Consider the following 15,772-nt stretch of genomic DNA (forward strand, 5'->3'; position numbering starts at 1 on the left):
AGAATGAATTTTAATTTAAAAAAATTATTTAACACGAACATTAAGCTGTTTACATCTTCCGCCTGAGAACAGTCACCCGTTGCTACCCAACGCAGAATGGTGATTGGCTGACACCATCTGACACCCCTCTGATTGGAGAAAAAAGACATGCTGGTTTGCTATACCAGGAAGAGGATTTCTTTGTATTCAAAACGTGTATTTTAAAAGTTTAAGAAGTAAAAACCTTACAGCGTACACAGATTTCTAAACTGATCAGGATCGTTATCTTTGTCTTATGCATAATAATATTCACCGCTCTGTCCAGCAAATTAATAATAAACTTTATTTTATATAGCTTTTTAAACGAATAAGTAATTAGATTGCTCATAAACCTAATCACTTGCTTTTTCTTTTTATTTAGGGTCAGATTTCAACTATAGATCGTATTATTAATAACCATAATAACAACCAACCAACAAAAACAACCATATAAACATAATACCAACCAAAAACATAGATAACAACCACAATACAAAATCAATCTATGAATTGGCTTCATTACTCTCTGCTCTCCTCCCCACTAATAGCTGATGTGTGGTGAGCGTTCTGGCGCACTATGGCTGCCGTCACATCATCCAGGTGGATGCTGCACATTGGTGGTGGTGGAGGGGAGACCCCATTACCTGTAAAGCGCTTTGAGTGGAGTGTCCAGAAAAGCGCTATATAAGTGTAAGCAATTATTATTAATTATTATTATTAAATAATCAAACCATTTTACACTCGCAAAGTCCTCCAATTATCAAGATCAAAATCCCGCCCCTTATGCAAAACCAAACCTTCCTCCCATCCCACTTTATCCTGTTTATCATAAACAAAATCCACCTCAATTTTCAACATAAAGCATTACACAAAATCAATACCTCAACACTCCATACTCAACAACGATAATTCACAAACAGCCAGAACATGTAACTACACATTCCCAAACATACCTAATTTCCATAGCCCCGCCCCTTATGCAAAACCAACATCCCTCCCCTGTTCTCTCTCTCCTCTGGCGGTTGTAATTGTTTTTATTTTCAAATAAATTTTAGCAAAGTCATGTATTTTAAAAATCTTAAGATTTTTATATTTATGTCTTTATTTAGTGGTTTCATTAGTGACAAAGGCTAAACTTTCTTGGAAAAGTGTCATTTATGTAAACCATGTTTGCTATTAATTCATTCAGGGCTAAAATATGTTCATTGTCTTCTAATGAAAGAAGGGTTCCTTTCGCCGTAGTCGGGAGCCCAGCCTTTAACTAGTAAGTACTGTATTTACTGGGTTTTTGAGGGGGGGGGGGTGTCTTTCGCTGGAAATCTCGCCTCCTACTTTGAAAATACCCGTGAAACCGGTTCAATTCGTCACAGCCAGCACTCCTGCAGAGAGTTGGGTTGTACTTGCAGTGTATACAGTACACGCGTTATGCTCTTCGTTAATGTCTGTGAAGTTTTATTTAATCTCTGAGCCATACTGATTCTTCTGGAAGCCAGTTTCCGCCAGGGAGTAAAAAAAAAACACACTATGGTATTCTCTCCAATGCAGTGCAGTTAAAAACATACCTCTGATGCTGCTCCTAAATGAATATCGTTTATGACCATCAGAAGCTTTATGCTCCTTTTCTTTTTTCCAGTGGATTGAACAGGGAGAGGCATTTCATGATGTACTTTTCACTGATGAAACAACAGTGGCTCTGGAACAGTTTTCAACCAAGTCGTTTTATAAAAAGGGGAGATATGTACACGTTACTGAAGCTAAAAGTTTAGCCTTTGTCACTAATGTAAACACTAAATAAAGACATATAGAAATCCCTACGTTACAGACTGTATATGGCTGGTATTGGTAGTTTAAAGAAAAAATACACACCAGTATTCCATTTTCTCCCTAAACATTTTAAGCATCAGAGTCTTACATGTGGTTATTTCGAAAACGTTTGTACGTGCTCCTTCTTACCATGTTACTGTTTACTGTTACTGACCATATTAAGTTTAAGTGCCTGTGGGCACTTTTCCTGTCCGTGGGGGGTGGACCGTCTTTCATTTGAAGGTTAGTCTGTTCTACTCTGAGAATGTAGAGGGGGTGGAAAGTGCCCGCGGTCATTTAATTAGTATTAAAATCTTAGTTATCTTTCTAGTTCACAGGTTTGCATGCATAATTTAATTTTGAAAGCCACTGAGACATCAGGTACTACTGTTGTATTTATGAAAAAGAAACAAAACAAAAAACATACTAACAACTGTGCCATCCTACTCCTTAGTTAATACATTTTATTATTCATAAACAGTTAACATTGTTAGCAAAATATTTTGAATTATATTTAACCCTATTTTTTCTTTAGTTTTGTATTTAACTTATTATATGATAGTCAGACTTAATGTATATTAATGTATATTTGAACAATGAAAATATATTTTTACAAGATTTTACATTAAGCACTTAAAATTAATATGGTTAATTATAGTAAACTGTAACATGCTGTAACAAGATCGGTTAAACTGCGAAGAAAATCCTTTCAGAGAAAATGTTTCAGGTGTGAAGAACAAACCTGTTCCCACACACCCTGCCCCCACTACCATTAGAATATACACAAACATTTTAGCATTTCATTCTGAGCAGAAGACCCTCACACCTGAAGAGTGCTGGCTGTGACGAATTAAACCGGTTTCACAGGTTTCAATCACAGACCATGTGACATGGGACATGAGTAAAGTAACACACAGCGCCACTGGATTTGATAATACTGTACCTAACCAAAATCCGCAATATGGAAACAGAACCTGTGTAATTGTTGATAGATGATGTACTCGTAACATTTTTTAAAGACGAACTACAACATTTAAAAAATGACTTGTATGTACTTGATATCTCTAATCAATCCACGGGTTCCAGCACAAAACGAAACTAAAACGCATACCGTTTCGCGCTTCTTATTAGTTGCTCAAAAGTAATTTGACCGTATGAAATGCATAATATAAACCTAGAAACATATACGTGAGCAGTACTTAAGCACTGTAGTATCGGTGTTAAGACATACCTCTCAAATACTGTAAATCAAGTTAAAAATATCTCAAGACCGATTCTGGTCGTAATGAAACCATGTTTCGTGTATGTTTTCTTTTTCATCTTGAAATAACTCATTTCTAAATACCTTTTTCACTGTTAACATCTTGTAGCAACTTTGCGACAAAATATACACTCTGACAGTTCATCCTGCTACCAACATTAAATAAAACAAATCTTAAGATTTCTATATTTATGTCTTTATTTAGTGGTTTCATTCGAAGCTTACAATGTTTAGGGAGAAATGGAATACTGGTGTGTATTTTTTTCTTTAAAGTACCGAGACCAGCCATATACTGTATGTTTATGTTAAGATTTCCCTTCAGTGGTAAAATTAGATATGAATATTCAATACTTAAACGGGCACAGTTAAGACATTAAATATACATATACATATTGTATACAGTACAGTTTGCATACGGTAATATGTTTATGTTACGCGATTAAAAAATAAATAAATAAAACTGAAAGGTCCAGCACCAGCTGGATTTGAACACACAACCTGCCAGTTGGTAGTCACGCACCTAGACCAGTAGGCTACAAGACAGCTTGCATAAGCAGGCAGGCGAAACAGCCCTACACAGCCCTGCCGCAGTACACGGATATAATCATACCGTTATTAAATTCTTGAGATACGCGATTCCATATTATATTCCCTTTTAATCAAATTCTAAAAGTATGCTTGTTGACTCCGGTATCACGTTAGTTAAAGACTTCGAAGCTTACAATGTTTAGGGAGAAATGGAATACTGGTGTGTATTTTTTCTTTTCATGATAGGTGTCGCATTTTAAATCATTTTCGTAGTTAGAAATTATGAAACGCCCTGTTAAAAGCAAGGAAGTTTTTATGCCCGTTGAAGTAAAACAAAATGCCTGACAAAGTATGGCTTGGACAGATTCAAAGTGCTTGTACAAATGTGCTAAAGAAATTATACTTTGAGTATACAGCTTGTCCAAAGCCATCCATTATTAATACTATTAGTAATATCTTCAGTAAAGGCTTTGATGCATAAATATTTCTGATAAATGTAGGTTGTGTACTTTTGTCCAACTGAGCAATCTTGCTTTCATAAAATATACCAACATTTGAATGACTGATGATTAACCTGCTGTAATACACAGTTCAAAATTAAAGGCTCGAAAGCTGTACATGAGAGGTTAAGCTCCCCCTGGCGGTTTTACAAGGCGACGCCGGATAGTTAGTCACGTGACACACGTGATACCGCGTGATACCCCGGTGGGCGTGTCGCGGTATGCCGCGAAATACCTCACCCATTTTGAATGGCTGCATCTGTAGTCGAATTTGTTCTTAACGACACAAACTTAAAAACTACACTGGTAGGTCCCAAGCACAGTCGTTGTGGATCCTCTGGGGCGCTAGGAACAATAAATGTGGTCATCTTGACACTGCTGCTGGGTAGCTGGATCATGGCTGGGGTAATGTGTTCGATGCTGTTCTCTTGTATCAAAGCCTTGCGGGGTAGTTTGAATGAGACAAAGGGAGCAATGGTTTATCACCGAAATCAGGTAACCACTCCCAAACGTCTGCCTGCTGCAGAGCTATCCAATACTGATAGTGAACTGCCGGAAGTTTAAGGTCTAGGGCTAATGATGATGCCCGATGCCTCATTTCTATGTACCTTATAACTGAGAGCAGGTATACGCAATGTTCTTTCCAACACTATTTCCTGTACAAATTCTCGAGAGGTAATGTGAATATTGGGTGGTAGAATCCACCGTGGTACAACAGACATCACTTAACTCTGTTTTTGTTTTGAAGGCAACAACGCCTCAGGACCTCGTGACCTTCAAAAAGGGGGGATATGTAGCGGCAATGCTTGTTAATAAGACAGAATTAAGAGTTGGTATGCTCCTAAAAGAGGCCCCATCTCACCCTCCATCTCTGTGGTGCAGCCACAGAGAAAGAATTCATGCAAGCTGATTTAAGATGTTTTCTTTTGATAAGAAACAAACTCCCAGACGGGGATGCAATTAGCTAAGCCTGGCTATCATGATCAATGGTCATCCATTGGTGCCTATCAGTCTAGTTAGTGCTGAATGGACATCTGGACTGCATTCCTAAGTGTCAAGAGTAAGTGACTCATATCTCACCTTGACCAACCAATCAGGGACTGGCAGGGCGTGGTAATACCACGTGGGTCTCCAATGCCCGCCAAACTCTCAACCAATCAGCACACATCTGGGTCTTGATCAAAAAGGGAGCGCAAGCTCAGTTCTGAGCTCTCCTTGGCCATTTTCGTGCATCCTCAGAGACAATCACGTGACAACTGCTGTTGTCTGCAAAAGGACTTGGACTTTGTTCTAAGCGCGAGGCCGAGGATCCCGTACGTACTCAGAATTCTACCAACGTGAATGCTCCGCTTGATCAACGGCAGCCTACAGTTGGACCCTCGTCGACAACCTGAATAGCTTATTCAGAAGCAGCGCTGGACCGGGAACGAACCAGTTTCTTCCCATGCAAAAGAGTGACTTGTGAAGACTCGCGGTCACACTCTGTGCATAGAGACTTTCTACTAGCCAGCCGGACTGCTGGTAGTTCCCCTCGGAGCAACGACTGCTCTGCGCACCGCAGTTAGATTCCTCCGCCCGTCCTACTCCGAGCTGCACCTTGACTGGTTGGCCGGTAGCCAGAGGAAGCCGACACAACGCCCATTGGACAACCGCTGGAACAGAGGCTGCAACAGAGCCTGTCAGCTGGTTTGGAAATTCCAAATCCAAACACAGTGGATAAGTAAACCCCATGTTCTACATTGCGTCTCGAGAATTCAATTGTACCTCAACACAAGTTGTTATCAATTTAATTCATGAGTAATGTATTTACTTCCGAGTTTAGAGTAACAGTGGGTAATAACACTGATTCGCGATTTGGTAATCGAACGATATATATTGACATATATTCTCTGTTGTGTATCTCTTTGTGTTTGCATGTCTTCGAGATTATATACCTTGTATATTGATGACCCTCACAGTAAGGTCTGCCGCTCGTATCCAGGCAGACTAGTATATGTTTGGTGCACAGTTTATATTAATAAATGTATCCCGTGTATTGAACCCGTGTGTGTGCGTTGTTAGTTGTTCTGACGATTGATTTTCTAAAAGCCCCAACGAACAACCTCGTGATTACTGCTACAATTAATAATTGTCTCAGTAAACCCATCAAACCACTGCATGCTATTTGGAATTATTCCAAAAATCAAGTGACCTCTTTGCTGTAGTATTTTTAGTATTATTTATTTAGTATTAATAAAGAATAGATTTATTAAAGTCGTGCGATGTGTAAGCGGGATATGTAAAATAATGTAAAATAAAGTTTTTTATTATTGTTATAGAGAAACATGATCAGATTTTCCCTGGTTCAGAAAAAAGACGATTAAAATCTGTAATCTTTCCACTTATATGTCATCGGAAAATACAAGTTTCTGCTTTGTGCTAAGACATTAACGAGTACAACCCCCCTCTCTGCGGAAGTGCTGGCTGTGACGATTTAAACTGGTTTCACAGGTATTTTCAAAGTAGGAAGTACAGTACTTACTAGTTAAGAAAGCTAGGCTCCTCAATGAAATCGCTTTAACATGCTAATGCGTTGGTGTAACAGTCCGGGCGTGGCAAGCTTCCAATGTCAACTCCACTCGATTGGAAGACAATAAACGTATTCTAGCCCTAAATGAATTAATAGCAAACATGGTTTTCATAAAAGACATTTTTCCAAGAAAGTTTATAATAATACGATCTATAGTTGAAATCTGAGCCTAAATATAAAGAAAAAGCATTTTCAGAGAGCAATCACGCTGTGTTTATGTAGAAAAAGCGATTAGGTTTTGAGCAATCTAATTACCTATTCGCTTAAAACGCTATATAAAATAAAGTTTATTTAAAGATGAATGATAAGTGTTGTAGTTTAAATAATTTTCGTAGTTAGAAATTATGAAACGCTCTGTTAAAAGCAAGAGAGTTTTTATGTCCGTTGCAGTAAAAGAAGATGCCTGACAAAGTCGGGCTTGGACAGATTCCAAGTGCATTTTTGCAATTTACGTTGCATTGTCCAATGTGCTGCTGTAATACAGTTTAAAATACAGTAAGTCTAAACTGTATCAACTTTATTTATGGGTTGCAATTTAGAAAAAGTCAAAAACCGCACTCAAAATGCAATTTAGAGCTTTCTGGCAAGAGGAGACACCCTCGTTTAAGTATTAAATATTTAAATGGAATTTTACCACTGAAGGGAAATATTAGTAGCTGAGCATAAAAAGAATAGGAGCATAATGCGTGTGAAGACCATAAACTATATTAATTTTGAAACATAAACATACAGTATTACAGTATGTAAACTGTATATGGCTGGTCTCGGTACTGTTTATTAATCTTCCTTGTTATGCACAGTGGGAATGGTAATGTAATGGGAATTAATTTAATCGCAGAGATCTCTCTGGTCGGGGTGCGGGAGATCCGGCTGGCAGGCAGTGACGGAGAAGAAAATAAAGGCAGCTTTTAACTCCGCAAGCTTGAGTTTTTGTGTCCGTCATCGTTACACTATCATTCTGTCCATCGAAAACCTCTTTATATGTGACCTTTCAGAACACCTATCGGTTTTCTTCCTTGCACAATTTATGAGCACTCTGTGATTAAATTAATTCTCATTACATTATCATTCTCACTGTGCATAACAAGGAAGATTAATAAACATAAGGTTGTTTAATGACAAAGTATTGTTTATCTTATGGCTAGTCAAGTCTAGCTGAAAAGAGAAAACATCGACTTTATTTAAACTCCAGCGAAAATATTAATGGTTTTTAATTACCATTCTTTTATGGTACATGGCTTTGCTAAAATGTATTTAAAAATAAAAATGATTACAAACGCCAGCGGAGAGAGAGAGAGAGAGAGACACACACAGTTTTTCATTGTCAAAAAGTAATTGTTTTCTACTTTGTCAGCACCCAGACAAACGCAAACGCGTTTTTAATAAAATGCTTTTATTCATTCTTTATCAGACTCACATTCCCGAATGTCCCCCGCCCCGGTCAACAATCCTAGGAAGAACACAAAACAGCCGGTTAATAAAATTGTTGCAAATTTGTTCGGACAGTTCTTCCTCCTAGAATTCGTAGATCGCATTGATCAGTTCTTGCTTTGTGCTGGGTTTAGCTTGGTGACATTGGAACACAGCGACTCAGACACCCGTTGAATGGAAAGGGACAAACACACAGGTTTTCATTATCAAAAAGTAATAGTTTTTTTACTTTTCTACCAATTTTTTTTACATTCCTCTTGTTTAACAGGAATATTTTGTTTCTGGACAGACTGTTAGACTAGAAGCATTTCGTTGATCCGATCGAATTCTTTTCCAGTCGCACGAAGTAAGTGTTGAGAATCTCCGATTGTTGAGAATCCACCATTTGTCTGCAGCGAATGTGAATTCTGTCTGGCATTGCCAGATTGTGAAAAAATAAAAGTATTTAAATCAAGATGGGGGTTAAGGGAGTCATCTCTATGACACGCTCCCTTATAAAACATGAAACATAACAAAAACTAAATATAAGATACAATCTACAGAAATTCACAACATTCACAACATACCTGACTGAGAAAGCTTTAGGGAACTTAACAGGTTTTAAGGCTTTTAAGGGACTCCGGAGGCCGTTGGGAAACGGGAGCGGGGCGTCCTAAGGGGGGGAAGGCCGCCCTTGAGCAACGCTACCCCGGCTCCGGAAAGCCAGAAGGAGCGCTTCACCCCACCTGCTGCCATGGGAAGGGTTGGCCACAGCCGGGGCTTATTTCTTCCCTGCCTCATTGAGGGCAGACTTCAGGCAGGGGCAAGCTTATCTCACCGTCGTGGGAGAAGCTCTGGCACACTCGCCCCGACACCCATGGCTCCGACAGGCCCAGGCGACGCCCGCCGCTGCCACCTCCACTTCCCGCTCCGGTCAACCCACACACCCCGGACACTTTCCGCCCCGCCCACTCGTTCCCCCTGCCCCACCAACTCTTGCCGGCCCAAGTCAAGGCAACCACCCACCTGCTGCAACCACTCCAACCCCAGGATACAGTCCTCGCGGACTGGGGCAAGGTAGAAGGGGTGTTTCACCCTCGCAGCCCCAAATTGCATGGTGAGTGCCCTGGGCATCCGGCTGCCTCAATGCCCGGCAGGACACCAGGCCGCAGCAGGGTGATGGTCGAACCGGTGTTGACGAGGGCCTGGCAGGGTCTGCCCTCGGTGAGGCAGGGAAGGAATAAGCCCAGGCTGTGGCCAACTCTTCCCACAGCAGGCGGGGTGAAGTGTTCCTTCTGGCTTTCCGGAGCGGAGGAAGCGTCGGTCAAGGGCGGTCTTCCCCCCTTTAGGCCACCCCGCTCCCATTCCCCGACAGCCTCCGGAGTCCCCGGGGTTGGGGGAACTGGCGGTTCTTTGAGTTCGACATCATCGGCCGTTCACTGTCCATCCTCCCGCTTCTGACACCAATGTAATGAATTTTGGTTCGTTGAGGACGAACACAGAGACTCAGACTTGTGGAGTTAAAAACTGCACTTTATTTCTTTTCCGTCACCACCCGCCAGCAGCACTCTCGCACCCAGACAAGAGAAAGACACAAGACAAGCCCGCCAAGAGTGCGGGCCCGAGAGAGAGAGAGACAGAGAGAGAGACACCAAGGGGTGCGGAACCAGGGAACTATTTACAAGGAAAACTGTTTTTCACTGTTACCTGGATACCTCTTGGGGGATATCCTCTATATCCTCTTGGGGGATATTCTAACAACAAGTAATTATAAGACGATCTGTCAAAGTGCAATGAAATACAATATGCTGGACAGTATGCTTCTCAAAGTGCTTTACGGGATAACAACAATAACAACAACAATTTTACAAGTCCTGGAAGGAAGAATATAATCAATATTAATAATAATAATAATCTTTATTTTATATAGCGCCTTTAAAGGTGGCTTTAAAAAAATTGAATGCATTTGCATTTGCACACAGAACAGTGTTTACTTGAACGTGGAGATGCCATACCGAATAATTCCTGCACACAACCATTGCAGCGGAATTTGCATCGTTTGGCAGGGCTATGATTCATACAAGTGGTGGTGGATTTGGAGACAAAATGTGTTTACATTGGGTTTCTGTAAGTGGAGCACTAATAACCCCAAAGCTCTAATTATTGTTTCACAAGAGAATGCACTTGACAAGCTGGACAGTATGCTTCTCAAAGAGCTCTACAGGATAAAGACAACAATAACAACAATGTAGAAGTTCTGCGAGGAAAAATATGATCAATATTAATAATGATAATAATAAACTTTATTTTATATAGCGCCTTTAAAGGTGGCTCCTCAAAGCGCTTTACAGGACAACAACCAATGAAACAACAATGGCTGGGGGTTGAAAATACCTGTGAAACCGGTTTGTTCACAAACAATGTACTGTAGACACAGAGACTCCGTAGCAATAGCAATTAGCAATATCAAAATAGCAATATTATGGACACATAATTTTTTGACAGCTGTTTTTTGTTGACAGCTTGAGAGAAGTTTATCAGTGAAAAGACCACGGGCATTCTTCCTCCCCCCTACATTCTCAGAGTAGAATAGAATTTATTATCAGCACAATTTATCACAGTGATAAATTTAATATTATTGATTACTTATAGTTTATGCTAACACCTAGCTTTCTTAAGACGAGAAGTACTACCGTAAGTAAGTACTGTATGTACTTACTGTACTGTACTTAAATACTACTAATGTAAGCAAAAAAACAGGGTTTTGGGGGGGGGGGGGTGTCTCGCTGGAAGACTCGCCCCCTTCTATTTGGAAAATGCCTGTGAAACCGGTTTAATTCATCACAGCCAGCACCTCCGCAGAGAATGATGAAAACCGTGCAGCGCCAGGCAAATGCACATTAATATGCTATTGGGCTCAGGTGGATTTGCGGCCTACAGTTCAACATGCGGTATCGCTGTGTACTGTATATACAGTACGAACGTGTTATTTTGAAATATAAAAAATGTCAATATACTGTAGTGTCCATAATATTTGCTATTTTAGTTTTTCAAAGAAGTGTTTCTGTTAAAAGAAAACTCAGAGTGATTGCTGGATTTGAACACCCGACCTCGCGCTTATAAATCAGTCATTTAACCTTCCACGCCACCAAGGCAAGTCATGTAACACACACTGAAACAGCAATACACATATCAATTTAGAAATATAGTTATACCATTATTCATTTATTTAGATATGCAAATCCATATTATATTCCCTATATATGCAATTCTAAAAGTATGCTTTTGTTTAATCCAATAACGAGCGTATTCGCAGAAAAGGTTAAAACGATCAATTTTTCACAAAGTATATAAACGTACAATAATATGGTCAGAAGGAGCAGGTAAAAACTTTTCAAAATAACCACATGTACTTTAAGACTTTGATGCTTCAAATGTTTAGGGAGAAATGTAATACTGGTGTGTATTTTTTCTTTAAAATACCAAGACCACCAATATACAGTACAGTTTACATACAGTAATATGTTTATGTTCCTAAATTAATATTGTTTATGACCTTCAGACGCATTGTGCTCCTCTTCTGTTTATGCTCAGCTATTCAAATTTCCCTTTAGTTGTAAAATTCCATATAAATATTCCATATTAAGTGGATTAAAACAGTAAAGAGATCAAATGATTAAATCGTTTCAATAACAACCAATGCACCACGATTGCTCCTGTCAGTCATTTTGGCCAGCCAATCACTTACTGCGTCACAATGCGGTGAACTATAGATAATTTTGCGCGGTATGCGGTTGTACCATGCATTTTGAATGGCTGCATCTGTACATACCCAGGGCTGAGAGGTAACTGGGGATCTATTTCATATTAGTACTAATGCACACGGACTGCAGACCCTCTCCGTGAGAACAGAGAATTGTCTAAAAAAACAAAACCAAGAGTAAAAAAAAGGGAATGATCCAATTGGGATGATGCAATTAGTGCAACAGTGATCTGTAGTAGGACCACTGCTCTGCTTAAATTACTGTATATCAATAATCTAGATTGTGGTGTAGTTAGTAAACTAGACAAGGTTATAGGCGATACCAATTTAGAAGGATTAGCACAAACTTTGCAAGTAGCAAATGGAATTCAAAAGGGCAAATACCTGGTAGTTGTCTTTGTCAGTCCAGTTATAGAAAAGGCTGTAATTAAACAGGTGATATGCCACTAGAGTCTGCAACATGACCTCTAATCTTTGTAAATAGTCTCACAGTGTCAGATACAGTACTTACAGTAGCTATTTTATTAGTGGTAAAGGGTGTTTACGCACACTCTCACATGTGGTTCATTGCACATTTGTTTGGTAATTAAAATACCTTACTGGTTTCATGTTTACAACACCCTCATATTAAATTTGCATTGATCTGTAATTGTTTCACAAAGTATTTCACATACAAGTGATCCCTGATAGCATCTAAATACAACCATTAAATGTGTTCACAATATTAATTTATTAACATTATTAACATTAATAACACAGGACCAACCACAATGATGCAATTAAGCAAAAGGCCGCACTCAAAACTACAGCCCCACCACTCATTTTAAAAAACTTAGACCAGCAACAAGCACAATGACCTATAAATCGAAAGATACTACACAACCTGCTTTAGTCTTAATTAGAGAGGATTGTGAGTGAATCTGAGTATTCAAGTATTTAAAATCCTCAAAGGCATTAACAGTGACAACTTCCCAGTCTCCTTCAAAATGAAGAGTGAAACATGAACCAGATAACAGAACTGGAAACCTCCTGGGAGTCCTTTTAAGACCAAGAAACTGAAGCATTTCTCTACGCAAAGGGTTATGGAAAAATTAACACGCTGCATTGATCATTGTATTATATAGTACATTGGATACAAAAACTTGCATGTCCAATTCCTTGTGAGTTTTTATATTCTGTTATGTAAGCAGAATGCAGTTTTTTCTATAAGAATAAAGTGGATTCAGAATGTGTCTTTTATGCAATGGCTTGCACTGCCAATTAATGGGTGCCCATGCAGAACTTGAGGAATGTTACTCATTAAAACAATACTGGCTAATGAATAAGTAATGATGCTGAACAAGCAGTAGCTTAAATCAGAAAAGATCAATGGATTTTGAATGCTTTTTAGCTTTTGCCATTGCCAAGTGTAACCCTTTTGAATTTAATCAGTTCACTATAATTTTTGACAGCCATATAATTACAGGATTTGCTCACCTTAGGAGAAGACTTTTGGAGTAATTTCTTAAATTGGTGAAAACTGAATTTGTGGCTAAATTATCAAATTTTACATAATCTATAAACCATTCTTATATTTTATTGATCGGGTTTGACTAAATTAACCTTAAATAAAGGCACAATTCATAGCAATATTCTCCCTCATCCTTAAGTATATTGATAAATATATTACACTACATTTTTATTAAACACATTAAATATTCTCATTAAGGTCAATGTTAATTGTTGTACATTAATAATGTATCCCTTGCATCTATAGAGGTGTTGGTTTTCTTCCCTTTTATTGATTTGGTCAACTATTTTCAATGCAGAATTAACTGGTATGCCTTATTCAAGAGGATTATTAACTTATCAGTTCTGAACTGAGTAATAAAAGTTCAACCTTAATCTGCATGGCTGAAAACATCTCAAGTTGAATGCCATCTACGACAGGAAATGTCTACTTTTGCTTAGATTAAGTGTCACAGGGTGACAAAATTGGAAGCAGCTTGGGGGATATGTTTATTTTAGTTATGAATATAATGGCCAAGGCATTTGTCAGGGTTTGTTTTTTGGGTATGTTTTTTCTCCTTTATTCAAGCCTTACTAGTGCAAACAGTACAGCAACTGATAATGAGCATTTATTGAATGACCAACTGTTTGCCTAGAAACCCAGCAATTACCATAAAGTCAAAGGTGACACATTACATTGTATGGAGTTGTGAACAGGCTGAAGTGGACCTCAAATAGAGGGTCCACTTTCTCAAATAGTAAGGTAACACAAAAGACAAAGGAAATAGAGAAAATGCACTGTGACTGTGACGCTGTTGGATTTTTGGGAGGACCTGGTCAACTGCATATAGCCAGTCCTCCCAAGTCTTTTTGTGTCTGCCTGCTCACCATGAAAATTGAGGAGTTTTGTTGCTTTCATTAGTGTGGCAGAAGATCATCCACCTGGATACTGAACAGAGCTCAGTCTGGAGAGTTTGGAATTTTTTTGTTGGACTTTTGCTTTGCTTACTGGAGACTATAATATTAATTTGTTTTTTTCTGCATGTGTCCCTTGTAAATACATTATTTCTTGTGTGTTTTTTTGAGTAGACAGCTATCTTATGTAGTATGCCAGTCTTGTGCTGTTCTGTGGGTAGCCTTGTGGTTCTGGGGGATCCAGTTAATTTATGCATGCCAAATTAAAATTGCTAGATGGCATAATTGATTACAGGACTTGTATAAGGTAGTCAGCATAAGCAACTACTTTAATTCCTGAATGGCCTGCTCATGTTCTCTTACTCTCTGAGTTCTTGTGTCTGTGATCCTCACTACCTTCGTAACTAATTAGATTAAGTGTACGAGAGCTGGTCCAGACTCCTGTGAAGCGTAATTCAGGACCCTATGCAAGACGGTATAATTCAGAAGTAAGTGGAGAAGGACAACAGGGATGAGACGTAGAGGATCAGGAAGGGTTGACAGACAGGGGGGTGTGACGACGGTGGTCTGTGCTCGGGGGGCATGGCGCAGGCAAACAAGTTCTGACAGGGGAAATACAGGGCACAGTCAGAAGTCCAAAACCAGGTGATCCATCCAAGACTAAACAAACAAGGTTAAAATCCGGAAAGGGATCTGAAACAGGGAAGGGAAATAAAACCAGGGTAACGAGGCCAGGAGCTCCAAGTCCCAAACTCAGATGGTCAGGATGCCGTGATGAAGCCAGTGCTGTTGGGTCTTTCCTGGACCCACTGGTAGGCGGGCTTACAGGTGACCATCTTCCAATGCTGAGCCAGGAATAGCCAGGCTTAAATAGTGTCAGACTAAACAGGTGGCAGGTGCGCATAATCAACTAAAATAGAAAAGGGTTAGAGCGCCCTTGGAGGGATTACGATTGTGACACTAAATTTCATAGTCACCGCTATAGATTTGAAATACTGCAGATAATAATAATAATGTCAGCAATGGTGACATGGACTCTTATCACTGTTTTTTCTATAATAACACCTCTAACTGCAGTATTAATTCTATTTGTCCCGCTGACATTAGTATTCACCTGAAGACCAAGGTATTGATTTTGGCTGTTTGTGCTATCTCCAAAATTACAACAGGTTCTTTGCAATATGCAACTCTAAATCTAAGCCCACTTCGTGAGCAATTACTAGATTCACTCCCCTTAATACTTAAATAATAATAAGAGTCTAATTCCTTTTTTACAAAAAATATCTTTCATCTCATTAAAACATGGCTAACTATATCACTATTAAATTTTGAATGTTATTACACACAATGCATATGGCAATATTGAAAAAATTAATAACCCACCAAAGGGTTTTAGTGTCTGCTAGTAATTCTGTTGTACTGTCCCCTAAACATTTTATCATATTTCTACCTGGCATTTTAAACCTACAAACTGTTATGACAAATCTATGAATGTATTTCAGTTCTTGGCTATTTCA

At 39.1% G+C, this 15,772-nt stretch overlaps 1 protein-coding gene and 1 pseudogene across 1 annotated transcript in view; both read left to right on the forward strand.

Moving 5' to 3' along the window:
- Nucleotides 1-15,772, forward strand: part of LOC148677872 (BTB/POZ domain-containing protein KCTD8-like) — a 194,204-nt gene that overhangs the window by 87,874 nt on the left and 90,558 nt on the right. The gene's annotated exons all lie outside the window — the stretch shown is intronic.
- LOC148677873 (uncharacterized) overlaps nucleotides 7,496-15,772 on the forward strand; it is a 75,459-nt pseudogene continuing 67,182 nt past the window's right edge.

This window comes from Lepisosteus platostomus, chromosome 1 (genome assembly GCF_059453375.1).
Source record: "Lepisosteus platostomus isolate fLepPlt1 chromosome 1, fLepPlt1.hap1, whole genome shotgun sequence".
Lineage (NCBI taxonomy): Eukaryota > Metazoa > Chordata > Actinopteri > Semionotiformes > Lepisosteidae > Lepisosteus > Lepisosteus platostomus.